The following is a 15,724-nucleotide window of genomic DNA, read 5'->3' as shown; positions in this document are numbered from 1 at the left end:
GAAATGCAGGCTAACGAGTGCTGACATGGCATCTCCAACGCTCTGGACTCTCCGCAGAGCCACAGTGCAACCTCCCGACATAGGCCAGCCTGTGCCTCTGTGTGTCCCCTCCTACACTCCCCCTGCCCCCACCCCGACTCTTGCTTGAAAGTTTCAAGGTCTTTGCTTATCCTTCCTGTGACTCTCCTGTCCACCTCCTCCTCCTGGAACTGCCACGCTATTATCTTTCCCACTTGCTGTCCTTCTTGTCCCATCCCACATATCCACCTCCCAGAAAGCTTGCCTACCAGCTCTGTGCTGCCCCGCTCCAGCTCTCCTTCCCAGGAAGCTGCTTGTCTGGCTCTGTCCACCTCCCGCCACTACCCACTGCTTTTCTCACTTGCCTGGAAGCCGCTCAGCCCAGTCACCAGACTCAGTGCCTCTCTCTTGGCCCCTGCGGCTCCTGACGCCCCGGACCACCCCATCCTCAAAGTCCTCTGCTTCTGCCGCCCAGTCTCCCAGGTGCCTGGCCCTCCTGCCCACCCTGTCCCACCTCTCAGCACCCGTCACACTCAGCAGTCTCCTTGGGCTCCTCCGACCCTCGGGCAGGGCGTGGGCGGGGCAGGAAAGCCATCTGTGCTGGTGCTGGGCTGGACTAGGTTTCCCCACATGAATAACAATAAAAATGAGTGGATCCAGACCTTCCTGGAACAAAGGAAGTACTCAGAGTACCTAACAGTTAAAAGCTGATTGAGTCCCCAGATCAGCTCTGGAGGAGCCATTTTTGTGTCCAAAACACAAGAAAGGTAAGTTACCAGTTGACATTGGAAGAGGTGGATTGAAACTCTGGGAGCCTTGCCCCTGAAGGAGATTTGGTGCCTGTGAGCCTTGCTTCTGAACCATTGAGTGGTGACTGCTGAGGAAAACCAGCACCAAGGGCAAGGCTGTGAGAAGTATCAGTTTCCTGACGATGATCCAGTTACTGAGCTCTGTGGCAGGTTGACAACCATCTGGAGAAAGTCAGTGAAGATCCCCAGCTCTGTACCTGGGTCTGGGTGCCTGGTTGAGTTTGGGGGCCCTTTGGGAGAGCATGACATCATCCCAAAGGACCTCTGTCCCACCCTGGGCTAGAGGCCCTGGTTTTGAGCAGTAGCTCACTCCCTTTCATAACCAGAGCTGCCATCTGGGCAGCTTCCTTACCTTCATGAGCAGCAGCCTCACTCCCCTCCATGACCAGAGCAAGCTTGGTGGGCAGTGAGGAATCGGGCATCGCTTTCTCTCCCAGAGATACTACTTGGGGCTGCTACTGGGGCAGTAATGGGCATGTCTGGGAGTGTAGGCCACTGCAATCTCAGGGACCCAGGAGGAGAGAGCTCCTCAGAACAGGAGACTGGGTCAGAGCCAGCAGAGGAGGGACTGAGTCTCAGCAGTGGGGACCACCCAATTGCCTCTTGGCTGGCAAGCTCAGTGTGGACTGCAAAAAAGGGGGAGGAGATATTGCAGTGGTCTCAGGACATCCTTCTGCCCAGGTGTCCAGAGCTCAGCCAGGTCACCTCTGGGTCCAGTGCCCTCAGCTGTCCTGGGTGAGTGGAGTGGCTGTTTGACCTTGGGTGGGTGTTTTCTAGCTCTAGGGTCATCCATGGGGTTTGTAGGCTGTCTGCCCCCAAACTGGTAGCCTGTCCCCAGGGACCCACCTTGGTACAAGCCCTTGCATGTGCTTGTCTGCCATCCAAGAGGATGCTGCCCAGCCTTCCAGGGCAGACTGGGCCTCCTGCAGCACTGTTCTTCATCTGGGCGCTCTCTCCAAAGATTCAGAACTGTACACTTTCAGCGCCTGTAAACTCAGCAAGACCTGGTTTATCCTCCTCAGATTAAACCCAGGTCTCCTGCATTGCAGGTGGATTCTTTAACATCTGAGCCACCAGAGAAGCCTTCAAAGACTACAGTAAAGATATATTCACTCTCAGAATGCTTTTAGGGTCTCCAGGGCACCTCAGGACAACCTGACATGGGCAATATAATACGGTGACTGTGATACATCTTTGGGATTCAAGTGGATACTGTTCTGATGACCTCGCCAGTTTTAGAGATTCCAGCTTTGGAAAAGGAAGAAGTCTGCCTCTCACAGGTCTCGGAGAGTTCTCTCTTCCTCTGTTTTCTTGCCATGCTCTGCATTTTGTATTTCAGCAGGGGCTTCAAAAGCATGGTTTAATAACTACCATATTATCACTTAAGATTCTAATCCTATCACCTCAAATGACTTTTAAACTAATCTTTCTCTATTTTTTCAGTATAAGTCGAGACAGTCCAAGCATAAAGCAACAAGTGTGCTCTGTTCCCCAGTGACATCCACCACAAAGTACCCTCCTCGGAAATGTGCATGCATGTTCAAGTATCTTTTCCACACAAACGAGAATTGTGTTTTGCAATGAGTTCTACTTACTATATCTCAGAAATATTTCTCTGTGGCTGAGTACCCATCCGCAATGCATTATCACAGTCCACTGCAGGACTGCCATGAGTGAATGAACCTAGTTTTAGAATGGGGATTGTGTTTACAGTCACGGTAACAGAAAACCCAATTCAAACTGACAGAAACAATGAAGGGAGGTTTTTGGCTCCTGAACCTGGAAAGTCCAGAGGCGGGTGAGTTTCAGGGTTAGGTCTGAGTGACTCAGTGATGCCAGCACTGAGGATCTCGTTTCCTTTCCTGTCTGCCCCACCTGTCATGGTGTTCCGATCACCCAAGGCAGAGGGAGGCAAGACCTCACCATGAACCACCTGGAGCCTCTGAAGAGGGCGGCATGGTGGTAAAGCCATTGAGGGGATCCCCCCCACCAGTCCCCTGTGTTTGTTCATCCCACTGAAGTGCCATGGTGGGGGAACCAGACTCCTGTAGAGGAGACGGACATGGGAAAGGCTGCCAATCACCCCTATTACACTCCTGTGGATGAACATTTTGGTTACAGGGTGTTTTGTTCTTACAAGGGCTATTAAGAACCCCACTGTATCTTATTATTAGAATTACTTCCAAGAAGGTTTTTGTATGGAAAACATATTTTAAAGAAATTCTCCAGGGAGGTGGGCTGCCGTCGTAATGAGCGGCTACTCAGGGCTGGGGTGTGCCTGTGCTGCCTGGCTGTTGAGTGGTGCGGGTGGCCTGAGCACCTGGGATATACGGGCTAGTTCTGGAGTGAGGGCTGGTGGGCAGGGGATGGGTGATGTGTCCTCCAGGAGCCTGTGGCCTGCGACAGCACAGCTTCCACAGGGAGGCTGAGCAGGGTGGTCCTGCAGTCCACCTTTGCCTTCGGAGACAGCTGGTCCTGTGAGAAAGCAGTGGTTTGAATGGCATCCTTGTGTACAGATGAGGACATGTGCGCTGGAGATCCAGGGCCGCCCTGAGGTTGCCAGGGAGGGAGCTGCAGAGCCCGGCAGACCAGCCTGCGATGGGGCTTTGGGGTCCAGGTGGCTCGCTGCCTGACTGCTGGGTTGACCCCTCCTGGAGAAGGGCAGATCACCCTGATGGGCTCAGCCTATTGGTTTGGCCACTTCCCCAGGCAGGTAGCTATGTGCCAGAGGCAAAACTAGATAGTGAGCCCAGGGTAGGTGGGGAAGCAGGGGCGGTCTTGGCTCTGAGGGTGTATTCCCGCGGAGACCGAGTGGGGTCGCCATTGCTCTGCTTCCTTTGTGGTACCAGGCTCTCTACTCTAGATTAAGGCCTGTGCTTCAGTGAGCTCGGGCTTGAGAACAAACACCCCACACACACACGTACATGCAAACCCCAAACACCTCAGTGCCTCAGCTTCTTCATTTCTCAGGTGGAAATCATTTGAGGTCTTGATTTCACAAGGTTTCTGGGAGAACCTGATGAGTTTGTGTAGAGAAGAGACAGCAACGTAAACTTGACGGGTGTTATCAGATGCCCAGCCACCTACTCATGAGCCTTGTAGCCTTTGGCCAGTTATTTAACCACTTTGGGTGTTTTTTGTGAAAAACACCTCCAACATGAGGTTGTTTCAAGGTTTAAATGAGATGAGGTGGTCATCTAAGCATTTTAACATAGGTTTAGATGGATTCCTTAGTAGGCACCCCTCACAACTGCTAATGGAATTACTGAATTCTATCTAACTAGCAGTGTTCTTGCCTGGAGAATCCCAGGGACAGCAGAGCCTGGTGGGCTGCTGTCTATGGAGTCACACGGTCGGACACGACTGACGTGACTTAGCAGCAGCAGTAGTCCCCACCAGGCTCAGCTGCCGGGTTATGGGAAACACAGCTCAAGCTCCCAGCCAGGCTGAAGTGACAAGCCCCACTTCCTTGTCCTTTTAAGAACAAGGCTTAGGTCTGTTGGGGGCTCAGCTGGTATTTGGGGTTCAAGGTCTGTTTGCTTTCTGTGTCAAGGTGGTGGGGAGGCAGAAGACTGGGTTTCTTCTTGCCGGGAGTGTGGATCCTCCAGAAACCAACACAGCCTGAGAAGTAGCTCCTGAAGCCCCCAGAGGAAGCAGTGTACCTCTCCGGCCAAGGGGCCCAGCAGAGGGCCACAGCCTGCCTGCAAGAGCTCTTGAAGGGATGATCTGGGGGAGACCGGCAAAGGAGCCTGGGGTAAATGAGCTTGGACGAGAAAGAAGAACCCGAATAGATGCTCTGAAACTAGCAGGATGACATGTTTGGATAGGATGGGGAGGCTCCTGTGGTTGGAGACTGTATTTGGTTCCATTCCAGGCAGGGAGAACAGAGATGAGAGAAGTGCTGGGACCCACCCTAGGCCTCAGAGTGAGGGGCTGAGTCCAGCAGGGGGGCCTGGAGCAGGCCTGAAGCCAAGGCCAGGAGGTGGTCCGTGCACCTCCCATCTTGACAAGTGAGTGTGTTCAACCCAGACGCAGGATGGCCGCGGCAGGACTGGAGGCACTCGTGTGTGTGTGTGTGTGTGTGTGTATGTGTGTGTGTGTGAAGACATGTGCATGCAGTTCTGGAGACGCACGTGTGTGTGTGTACATGGGTGTATATATGTGTGTGTACCCGCAGTCCCTCTGTACTAGCCCAGGTCCCCAGGAGGAAATCTTTGTTTCCAAGACCTTCTGGATTTTATTTATAGCCCTAAGGTCAGGAGGGCAGCCAGTTAACAGTGTCTTAAGACTGTTCTAAGGCACATGAGCCCAGCAGTCTCACCTTCGGGCTCCACCTCGTGGCGGCACCTTCTGGGCCACACCATCCCCTCTCTCCTAGTCCTCACCGCCCAGCCATTTCAGCCTTACTGTGCCTTTGCAGGGAGCCCGGGGTTGCAAGCTTTGTTTGTAGGCGATTTTGAGGGTCCAAGCAGTCATTATCAGCTGGGGCTGGGAGGAGGGCTGTGTTTTCTTTTTAGTTTTAGATCTGTTCTTGCTTTGTTCTACTTTTAAAAGTCAGCACAGCTATGATCATACATGTGGAGAACTGACCTTTGGGAGGGACTGAGCACCCTGTTGCTGGAGGTAGGCAAACCCAGGCTGGACACCTCCTGTTGGGGGTGATATGGGTGGGGCTGCCAGGGGGGTTGCACTGCATGGCAACTCTTCTCATTCCTGAGAGGCCTTCTTTCCTGTGTATTTTGTCAGATTATTTTTTTTAATGTGGCATCACTCATCTAAATGTTAAACATGCACGTGTGAAAGATTTAACTCATTAATTAAACGATGGCTCTGGTAAGATTAACAAGCAATTCAAAGGAGAAATTGCAGTGGACTGTAAATCTATACAGAGTAAAGGAATGTTGAGACTGGCTTTTTTTCAGGGGGAAAATGTCAATGGCCATTCCCCTTTCCTGAAGGATCATTCAAATATACTATATGCATGTCCATGGACAAGAAGTATTTTGCATTAACTACAACTTAAAGAGTTGTAAAACATCTCAAAGGCAGTGAAATTTGAGAATCAGGATCAGATAACTGAAGGCTGTGTTCTAAACCAGGCAGAGGTTTCCACCCACGATCTCCTGCTTATTCCAAATTTCCTTCCACTTCTTGTTTCTCTGGCAGAGTTCACTTTTTAAAAAATAGGACCCATTCAGGAAGTCCAAAGGAGCCAACTTCTCACTGTGAAGTGGAGCCAGGGGATGAGGGTGTCTCCTGGGTGCCCTTGGTCAGGGCCAGCCACTATCAGAGGGGTCCTAAGGGAACTGGCTGCCTTCTCAGTGGGGACTGGATGGCTCTGGTCATCTGCTGCCCAGAGAGCCCACTGTCAGCAAAGCCGCTTTAGACCCATGGGGTCACCTGCTCCTGCAGACATGTAGAATTTGTCTTCTGTTCCTCAAATTGTAAATCTCAGTCATATCCCAAGTTACCCCTTCCAGTCTCGCCCATCTAAGCTCAGGGGACCACTATTGCCCGTTGGCTAAATCCAGGCCACAGCCTGGATTTGAGGGCTCCTTGAGGGATGATCCAGGAGTATGGGATCACCAGGGCCCTGAGGATGAAATTGGCTCCTCCACAGTCAACAGAACATCTGGTCACCTCTTCTAAAAGTTAGACACCTCACGTGCATCTGAATCTCTTTCCAAGCATAACTGCATTTTGAAGTGAGCCTACCTCCCCTCTCTGTGGATCTTAAAACCATTCTTGGAAGCTGCAGGGGGTGGGGGTGTCTTGCAGGATTCTCATATAAAAGAGAATCTATGAGGATGTTCTAAGAAACTGGGGTGTGGGGGCCGAGTCCCCGGCTGGTGAACTCCCCTCCTTCCTCCGGGCAACACAATTCTTACACCTGGCCAAGGTGTGCGTTAAAAGTTTCCAACTGTGTTTTTGTCTCTTTCTATATCCCACCCCCCACCTTCCTCCACCCCAAGACTGTATGGGGACAAATGTCAGTTACTGGCCTTGGAGGCAGCAATACCGGTGAACGTCCACGTGGTTCTCAGGAGTGAGGCTGGAATGGGCTCATCTAGGACCAATATTCGTTCCTTCTGTTCCAAGTATCTGCTGCTCAAGGGCAACAGTCAGATAGCCTCATTAAAAGACCTACTTTGGGCAACACTGCTGGGCAGGTGAGGTATGTTTGGCGTTAGAGGAAGCTGAACACGCGGGTGCCGCGCATGCTGAGTAGCAGAACTGGGTTGATAGCCCAGGATGTCTACTCCAAGGACTGTTCCCACCCTGGCTGAAGACCCCAACTCACAGGACACAATCCGTGAGCAGAGAAGGGGCAGACGTGGGGAGACACACATGGATATGGCCTAGTGTGGAGGCAGCACAGTGGCAGTGAAACAGACAGGAACTGGGGACCATTTCCTCTGTAAAGTGGCGGTACTGATTATAACACTGCAGCTTCAGCAACAGTGTGATGATTCTCTACGTGTGACCCCCTAGACCAGCAGCTGTGGTGTCACTTGGGAACTCGTTAAACATGCAAATTTTGTGGTCCCGCTCTGGGCCTGTGGTATCAGAAACTCAGGAATAGAGCTCAGCAGTCACTGTTGTAACCAGCCCTTTGGTGGTTCTGGGGCATCCCCAATGACTCAGACGGTAAAGAATCTGCCTGCAATGCAGGAGACCCAGGTTTGATCCCTGAGTCAGGAAGATCCCCTGGAGAAGGGAATGGCTACCCACTCCAGTATTCTTGCCTGGAGAAATCCATGGACAGGGAAGTTGCAAAGAGTCGGACATGACTGAGCAACTAACACTTTCACTTCCACTTGGTGATTCTAACACAGCTTCAAGTTAAAAGACCACTGAATTAGAGTCAGGACAGACTAACCATTATGGCAAATATCCCCTAAACCTTGATGGATTTAAAAAATACATGTTTTTTGCTCATGTCACAGTCTCTGGTGGAGGGCTGAGGGGTTGGGATGGCAAATACTCTGCTCCACACAGTCTTTCAGGGACCTGGACTCCTTCCATCTTGTGACCCCACCCTCCGATAGGGCTTTGAAGGCTCTAGTCTAGTCAGCTGGTGGCTGGCGCGGGGAAGAGGGTGAGGACCCAGTGAGGGAGAATCTTAGGAAAGAGGCCTGGATGCTTGCACATCACTCGTGCCCATGTTCCATCATCTCAAGCCATGTCAAGCTGCCAGGTCAAGGTCTCTGTATGCCCAGGAAGAAGAGGCGAGGCTAGATATTGAAGGACACCAGCCATCTCTACTCTAAGTCCCACAGCTTGGGGAAGTGAGGATTGGGGCTGGAATCCCCCTTTGTAGGGAACTGAGGACCCAGCCTGTGGGAGGCTGTTTGCCTAGCTCACAGCCTCTGCTCAGCCTTCTTACTGCTCCCAAAAGCAGCCTGGAGGTGGCGGTCGCCGCTTCAAGTTGAATGGTATGTGGGATCCCACAAGGACAGATGTGGTCTGTGGGCAGATGGTGGCAAGGAGCAGGAGGCACATGTATTTTTGTCCATACCCACCAGGAGTGACCACTGGGGAGGTGGGACACCACTGCATGGCCCCAGAAGGACTGTTCAGCTCAGAACAAGAACCCAGAGGGTGGAGGTGGAGGATGAAAGGGCAGAACCTGTTAGGGCTCACTAAGACTTAGGTTTAGGTCCTGGATCATTAGCAGCTGTCAACTTTGACAACAAAATTGACCTTTGAATAATAAAGCTGTCTGCCTCATAATCTTATTCTAAAAATTAAAGAAGTTAGGAGAAGAAAGGCCTTATCACAGTGCCTGTGGCCTCATGGTGGGCATGCAGGAAGTATTGGGAGTGATCTCTGCTCGCTCTTCCGGGCCCAGATAGGAGCCCAGGGCTCCCTGGAGTTCTCAGGTGCTTATAGGGTGGGGGCAGTGCTGCTCCTCTCCACTGGGCGGGACAGGCTAGGGGCCTGGTGGGGCCAGGCCTGTGGTTTGGAGGTGACTCTGCAGCTGAGAGAGGCAGCAGGCAGGCCTGGCCGACATGTGGTCTTTAGTCAGGGGACCTGGGGAGGGCTGTGTGGGCGGCTGCCCATAGCACAAGCCTGTTTGCCATCTGCGGTCTCAGAGTCGCCTCCTGCCCTTTGAGTTAATAAGAATCAGTCCTGGACTGACACTGAATCAATCTGTTATACTTGTGCTGAGTGGCCTGGTTCCAGGGGGATTTGGATGGAGTCAAGCGTTTTCTAATTAGCAGGACCAGGGCTCCTGGAGAGGTTTTGGGAGCGGGAGTGCAGATGAGCGTAGGTTGTCTGTCTGTGATGGAGAGGGGGCAGCCCGCTCAATATTCCCTCCACTTGAGGACCCAGAGCTCCCTGCTATACGAGTGGTGTGCAGCCCAAAGGACTCGGCATCCAGTGAGCCAAGGATCATTTCTGGAAACTACCTTTTTTTCGCTGTGTCACTGGCTTTCTGGGGGAGGTGATGGAAGGGGGGCTGGGCAGCAAGGAGGTGGGATGGCTGCCGTCAAAGAGAGAGCAGAGCCCAGGAGGGACCTCCAGTGGGAAATGGGCCATCAGAAACGGCCCTTAGAGAGGGTCTGGCCCAGGTCCTTGGTGTTATGTCCAGTCCACCCCTGTGGCATTCTTGGCAAGACAAATGCAGGACTAGCCAAGTAACTGGTCGTAATGACCTTAACGGAGAGGAGGTGAAGCAGAAGGGGACTCTGATAACAGGGAGGGTGGGGTAGTCTCAGGGAGGCATGGGGCCATGAGGACATGACCAGACTTCACACTGCCCCATGTTTTCTCTCCATCAGTGTCTCCACCTCTTGGAATGCTGGCGCATTCCTGGACTCCCCGAGTGCTGGCAGCCACAAGTTCAAACTGTAGTAGAAAATCAGCTGATTTCTGCTTGTTTTGTGTATCAGTCCCAGGCTCAGGAAACACGCCTGTGCAGGATTTAGGACTTCCTGTAAACCAGAAGGAATCTGGGGACATAGAATTAGCTGCCAACACCCACCACCCCCGCCTAGTATGTTGATTCACCAAGTTAGTGAGGAACTCAGTCCCATATTAAGGAGCAGGAAACAACTCCCCTTGCCACCTACTGTGAGCCTGGCCACATGGCTCTGCCATAACTTACCGCACCCACTGAATGCTGATCAAAGCCTTGTGCAGAGACCTGATTACTTAAGAAGCTCTGTGCCACTGGAAGGTCAGGTCTGGCTGGCTGCAACCCTGGGCTCTGAAGCTATAATCACAAATGTGTGTGCCTGTGCTTTTTATTTAACATCAGCATTGGTATTCTCAACCTGTACTCCACCGTGTACTCCGACCCCAGCAATTCCATGGTGGGGAAAGCCCCAAGCCCTCCTCATGAACTCTGCTAATACCTGGCACTCGCGCCCACATGCCTCCCACTACTATGTCCCTTAATGGTTCCTTTTTGTCCCTCCTCTGCCCTGGCAGAGTTAAAGTTCACTTTTTTTTCTCTTTTAAATAAATCTCACAGCAAGCGTTTTGTGAGTTAAATCATTTTGATGACGATCTGGGGCAGAGTGGTCCACCATCTCAGGTGTGTGGCCGTCACTTTGCTTCTTCCCCTGCCTCCTGTGGGCTCAGAGATCCTGGTTTTCAGTCCTGGAGCAAGTCAGCTCACCACAGCTTGGCCTCCCAAATGTGCATATCTAAACCTAGCATGGTTTCCAGAAGTTCATGAGCCGCTCCTTTTTTTTTTTTTTTTAGGATTTACTTATCTATTTTTGAATGTGCAGGATTTTCGCTGCTGTGCGCGCACTTCCTCTAGCTGTGGAGAGCGGAAGCTGCTCTCTAGCTGTGGTCCCCGGGTTTCTCACTGCTTTCTTATTTCTTATTTCTCTTGTTGCAGAGCGTAGGCTCTAGGCACGTCCGCTTCACTAGTTGTGGCTCATGTGCTTAGTTGCCTGCGGCATGTGGGATCCCAGTTTCTGGACTAGGGATCAAACCCATGTCCCCTGCATGGGCAGGTGAATTTTTAACAACGGGAGCACTAGGGAAGACTCTGTGCCTTTCCTTTTATTAGGACCTGTCTACTCTCTTTAGAAGGCACTGGGGGTTAAAATACTCTTTGTCCTGATACAGTAGGCTGAGAGCACCCTACACATGATTTTCCCCTAGTAATATATCACGATTACCCTTTTATGCCAACAGATATGCTCAACGTCAGTTCTAATGTCTGTATAGGATTTCATTCTATAGACTCACCAGGATTTATTAATCTAAGCCCCTTTTATTGAATCCACCTGTTATTTTGAAGTTTCCCACGATTATGACTAATTACGCAGTAGTTATTCTTTTGCATGTCACAGAAGCCCTAAGGTCATGACCCCTGAGGGCTATCCTGGTACAATCACAGGTACCAAGCAAGGATCTGGCTAATTGTCCCAGCTCTGTTTATTGAATAAATAGCCATCCTCTCCTTCACCCTGTTATTAGGTGTCAGTTGGGTCACGTTCTAATTATATACGTATTTGGATCTGAGTATGGGCTGTCTCAGGTTTCCCTGCTGGCTCAGTGGTAAAGAATCCGCCTGCAATGCAGGAGACAGTGGTTTGATCCCTGGGTTGGGAGGACCCCCTGGAGAAGGAAATGGCAACCCAGTCTGGTATTCCTGCCTGGAAAATCCCATGGACAGAAGAACCTGGCAGGCTGCAGTTCATGGGGTTGCAAAAGAGTCAGACACAGCTTAGTGATTAAACAGCAACAACTGGGCTTTCTTATTTCAATCTATCTGTTTGTGTGTGTGTGTCAGGACTGAAATGTTTGTTTTAGAAGTCTGAATACTGGCAGGAGAGAGTTCAACATTCCACTGTATTTTCTAGACCGTTCTCATCTGTTCATTCATTTGGCTAACTTGGGAAACACTTTATCAAAGTGTCTTGCCCACATACCAGTTAAATTTCAGGTTTGGCTTGAAACTGTAGAAATAGATGAATTATTTGGGATTGTATTAGTTATGCTTCGCTGCAGGACACATTACCCCAAAGTTCAGCAGCTTGAAATAGCACTTATCCATCTCACACCCTGTCTGAGGGTCAGGAAACTAGGAACAGCGTGGCTGGGGGATGCTAGCTCAGGATCTCTCGTCAGGTTGCAGTGAAACTGTTGGCTGCGGCTGCAGTCTTATCTGACCAGATCCTCCACCACTCACGTAACTCTTGGCAGGAGACTTCAGTTCCTTGACATGTAGGTTTTGTAATGTGGTCTCCCCAGAGTAAATGCTGAGAGAGAGAAGAAAAGAGAGAGAGGAAGGGAGAGAACCCGAGGAGGAAGCAGAAAAATCTTTTATAACCTAATCTCAGAAGTGACAGATGGTCACCTCTGGTGCATGCCATTATTGATCACACAGATGACCCTGGTATGTGTGAGAGAGGCCACCCAAAGTCACAGATACCAGGTGTCCAGGATCATCGAGAACCATCTTGAAGGCTAACTAATACAGAGGTGAACTGAGCATGTTACGCCACTGCAGCTGTTCAACTGTGAACGCGGTGTGTCCCTATACCAACTCGAATCCTCGGTGTGCACTCAGCGAGGATTTTTACTTTTTTTCACATAGGTCCACACAGTGTTTGTTAAATTTATTCGCAGTGTTTCATATCTGGTTCCTATTGTGAACTGGATGTCTTTCATATTGCATTTTCTAAGTGACTGTTGCACTCATACAGGGACACTATTGATTTTTATGGCCATGATTTTTCAGGGGAGCTTAAGGGGTAACAAAGCAGAAATTCCTCTAGACTGTCACTGAGCCTTTGGATCACAAAACACAGACCAGATAAGATCCTAAATGTGCGCTTGGGACCAGTTTCCCCAAGTGACTGCGTGCCAGGGAGATGGGAGGAGAATGTAAGGAAGGCCTTCCTGCAGTCCGTCTTTACACGGTGCTCAGGGCTGCCTGAAGTCAAGATGATGGGGTTCTCTGACCGTGACTTGACGCTGCCTTTAAGGGAGCCCTGTGGTCAGGGCCTGGGGGGAAAGCCAGGGCAAGTGGCCAGTCCACCTAATGCCCCAGAGACTTAGCCCATCTGCCCACGACTTCCAGGTATGAATCTCCAATAGCATCTCCCCAGAGCCCTGTTCTGCAGCGTTTACACAGCCTCTGGTCAATTCCCACATGAATGTTCCATCATCCATTCTCATTTCTAGTAGCTACAGTGTTTATCCAGCACCTGCTGCACACCCAACAGACCTCTCAGCACTGGAGATCAGCAAAGCAACTGCCCTCGTGATGCTTGTTGCAAGTAGGGAGAGAGAGACAACACCAAACCAACTGTAAAATAGTCTTTAACAGAGTAAGTGATATGGGAATAGATAGAGCAGAATAAGGGAGGCTTCCCCGGTGGCTAAGCAGTAAAGTTTCCACCTGCAGTGGAGGAGATACAGTAGACACTGGTTCAGTCTCTGGGTTGGGAAGACCTCCTGGAGGAGGAAGTGGCAATCCACTCCAGTATTGTCAACTGGGAAATCTCATGGACAGAGGAGCCTGGTAGGCTACAGTCCACGGGGTCACAAAGAGTCAGACATGACTGAGCGTACACGCAACCAAGGAAGGGTCGGGAATATAGAGGAGCTAAAAGTTTGAGCAAAGACTTGAAGCGGGTGAAGGAGCTAGGTGGGGCCTGGGCAGAGGGACCAGCCAGCATAAGGGAGGGAGTGTGTATTTGCGGAAAGCTGAGAATGGGAGAGGTGGGTAACAGGGACTTTGGGAGGGATGTAGCTGGGAGGAGGCAGATTCTGTAAGCCTTGGACTTTGAGTGAAACAGGAGCCACTGCAGGGTTTCAAGTGGAGGAATGACATGATCTACATTTTTAAATGGTTTTAGATGTAAGCAGATACCTGATAGGAAACTCTGGGCCCTTGGTCCCCACTGGCCATGCTGCTACAGTCCTCATCACCTCCCTCATAGACTTTGGCCAGAGTCCGCTGACTTCTCCCAACCTCCTGCTCTTCTGTCTCAGAGAAATGTCTCCAAGGCCTTATGCAGCTCAGGAACCTCTGGTGACAGGAACGATTATCCCTGCCAAGGTTCTGGCCTTCCTGCTAGGACGGTCTGGCTTTGTCTGCATGTCCCTCTTTGGGGGTGGGTGCCAGTGTGGGCAAGAGTGTGCATGTCCTGTCCCGTGTCCAGAGGCCAGTTTTCTTGAGGCACATTTCAGCACTTCTCAAATATATTTATTTCACTCATAGGAATTATATATCTTACTCACTGTATAAAGCAATACAGAACGGTCTAAAGTAGGCTTCCACCCCCTTCCAACAAGAAAGCAAGGAACCATGTGTTTCTTCTTTCATATTCTTCCTTCGTTTACACGAAAACAATCAAACATAGAATTTTAAACATGGATTGCACCATGCACAATAGTCTGAGTGTCACCTTTCCATTGTTCTGCCCTGGACATTTTCCTCGGCCAAAGCAGACATATAGACTCCATTCTTTGTGACAAGAGTCGGTGTTCCTCATTAGGCCACTCCCCACCCCACTGAGGGACATTCGGGTGGTTTCCAGTTACTTTCGTAAGAACATTGCCTATGTGCACCCTGCCCCCAGAGGGAACTGCGTTAGTATGCAAAGTTAAACACATCACATCAGCCGATGAAAAATGAAAACAAAATAAAACCAGTTGGAAGGCGGTAAAGGGCCAAGTGTAAATACCCCTGGGACTCCTCACCTGGTTCGTTTCCAGTCGCTGGGCGCTGTCTCGGCCGGAACTGCCACGGGCTCCTTTGGTCTGCGCTGCCGCCGACTTGGCGTCCGGGCTCTGGACCGCCGTGGTGAACTGGCGCAGTGCGCCAGCGGCGGGAAGGGGTCCACCGGCGCGCAGACCCCGGGCCGTCCCGGCGCGCTTGGCCGGCGCTAGCTGCTTGCTCTCCTGTCTGGCTCTCGCAAGGGCAGGCGCGCCCACTCCGACTGGCCGTCAGGGGGCGCTCCAGGCCGAGTCTAGTGGCCTCCTTCGCCCGGGGACCGCGACCGGCGGGCGGAAGCCAGGCCAGAGGTGGAGCCGGGAGCGGGGCCAGGCAACTCCCACCCGCGCCGGCCCTAGCACGTCTTTCCGGAAACCCGATCCAGCCCGCGCCCTGGCCGCGCTCCACGCTCCACGCTCGGCCTCCTGCCCCACTGACCTGGGATTGCCAAGGAGCTCTTTGCCCCCTGGGGCACCAAACGGGGCGCTAGCGTCGTCCTTCCCATTTGGCTACCACCCACCCGCTCTCAAACATATCACCGCCACAAGGATGACACTATCACCGCTCTGGCCGGAGGACCAGACCGCATGCTGACGGCAACCGGCCTGTCCCAGCAGCCCTGTATTGTGCCCGCTCTCTGCCCTCCCTGAGTGGGGAGGAGAGAGGAGAGTGGGTGGCCTCCAGGACTACAGCGCTGCATGGCAGGAGCCTCTGTGTGGGGCCTCCATGGTCTGGGTCACACTGGGACAGGCCAGCCACACCTGGGGAGGGGCAGCCTGGCCCTCATACTTCTTGTGACCCCCTGGGCATAAAGAGCACCCACTCACACCTGGGTGCCATCACTCTGGGGTGCCTGACCCACATTTAGTCCTCTTAGGGAGGGAAGAGGATGTGAAGGTTACCATCCCTCCCAGGCCATAGTGTCAAACTCTGTTTTCTCCTGCTCAGGCTACAAACCATCAAAATCTTCATACTATCTGCTGCTGCTGCTGCTGCTAAGTCATTTCAGTCATGTCTGACTCTTTGCGACCCCATAGATGGCAGCCCATCAGGCTTGCCCATCCCTGGGATTCTCCAGGCAAGAACACGAGTGGGTTGCCATTTCCTTCTCCAATGCAGAAAAGTAAAAAGTGAAAGTGAAGTCTCTCAGTCGAGTACGACTCTTCCAGACCCCATGGACTGCAGCCTACCAGGCTCCTCCGTC

The sequence above is a fragment of the Capra hircus genome, chromosome 28, assembly GCF_001704415.2.
Source record: "Capra hircus breed San Clemente chromosome 28, ASM170441v1, whole genome shotgun sequence".
NCBI classification, from domain to species: domain Eukaryota; kingdom Metazoa; phylum Chordata; class Mammalia; order Artiodactyla; family Bovidae; genus Capra; species Capra hircus.
The sequence above is the reverse complement of the archived record's forward strand: the minus strand, read 5'-3'. Positions refer to the sequence as shown.